This window comes from Entamoeba invadens, assembly GCF_000330505.1.
Source record: "Entamoeba invadens IP1 unplaced genomic scaffold scaff_1105074726037, whole genome shotgun sequence".
Lineage (NCBI taxonomy): Eukaryota > Evosea > Mastigamoebida > Endamoebidae > Entamoeba > Entamoeba invadens.
This window is the reverse complement of record NW_004440178.1, coordinates 1-1,816: the sequence shown is the minus strand read 5'-3', so window position 1 is coordinate 1,816 and position 1,816 is coordinate 1.

Here is a 1,816-nt window from a genome sequence, read left to right as displayed (position 1 = left end):
TAAATATTTTAATGTAATATATAAGATAAAAATTTATTTTTTAATAAAAATAAAAAAAAATTAAATTAAATTGAATTTTGAAAAAAAATAAGTCGAAATGTTAATCTAACAATAATATCAACAATGCAACTAAACAAAAACTTAAACAATTGTTTTGAATAATATTATGATGATATATTTTTTAAAATTTAAACAATGTATTTTCATATCTTATTTAATCAAAATTGGATAATCATATATTCATTTATTATCATTGAAAAAAAACTTTTGTCAATAATTTGTTATTTATTTAAAATTGATAATATCAACACAAATCATTTTTTTTCAAAATTAAAAACTATAATTTTAATTTAATTAAAAAATTTATTAAATATTATTAAAAACACATACACAAAAATAATCAATTAATTATAAAATAAAAAATAATTAATTTGGATATTTTTTTAAATATGTAATTATATATAAATTTAATTTACATAACTGTTTTAAAGTAAAACTATTTTATTTAATGAACGGGTTGTTAAATTTTCGTGTTAAAAAATTAAAAGAAAGAAAAAAGGAGTTGGAGAAAAAGTTGTTGTTAATTAATTTTGAAAAGCCATTGGCATATAAAATATCAATTTCTCACGACCGTTTAACAATATTTTTGCATATTTTAAACGAATTTGTTGAGTCGTGAAAAAAAATTAGGAATTATGAGTCAATAATGAGAGCTGCTAGAGATTGCGCTCTTTCTGATTTTAGATCGAATCAAAGTGGGAACAATGGTAAGAGGTTTGTGGCGGAGGTTTATGGTTGTCCAGCAATTAAAGCCAAAACCCTTTGCCAAATGTTCCAAAAAAATGAAGAAGAAGCCACTAAAATTAAAATTGGCAAATTTACCAAACTTATTAAAGAAACTAAGTTGTCAAAATTTCCTTTAGAGCTCGATATCGAATCAATCAAAAAAGAAAACCTGAATTTTGTTATTTTTTATTTGATTTTTTTGTTATATTTTTTGTTTATTATCTTTAGTTTATAATTAATAGACCCATTGAAAGAATTGAAAAAAGAAGAAGAAAAAGTGAAAATTTTGGAAAAAAAGTGCCACAAGCTTTCTCGTCTGAAAGAATTGAAGAAACGGGCTGAAGCATGGGACGAGTTTTACCAGCTTTATAAGGGGGAGGTGCATTTGAATATACCTTTTAATCTGAATGCACCCGATGGAGTGACCCCCCTTGAAATTTCATCGTCTGACACGGATACTGATTCTGAATGTGTCACGGGAAAAGGTCTGCGAAGTATCGCAGAAGACAAATTTGTTAAAAAGGCAGATCTGAGCAAAAAAGAAAAGAAGGAAACGTTGTTAAGGCCCCGGTTGTCAGCAGATGAACGGGAGGGGGTGCTTCGTGGCAAGATTGGAGATGAGGCCCTTTTTATGTTTGGTGAATACCTTAAAAAGTATTCAGTTTACAAAAATTGGGTGTTGGTTGATCCACAAGTATTAACGGGGATGATGAGTGATTGCCCTAATCCCAAGGGGTGGTTAAAACCCGAATGGATAAATTTCAATTATGTGTTTTTGCCTTACAACGACTTGGAGGTAGAGGGGGCTCACTGGACTCTTTACATTCTAACGAGTGTAAAAATTAAGGGTATTGGAAAGACCTCCATTTCCAGATTATTGTATCTCGACAGTTGTGGAGGTCTTCCCCATACCAAGGTTGTAGAAACAATCCAAAGGCAACTGAGAGTGTCTTTTAATTCGAGGGGGAGATATCCCGTTACAACTATCAAAGTTCCCGAACAGACTAACAATGTGGACTGTGGAGTTTAC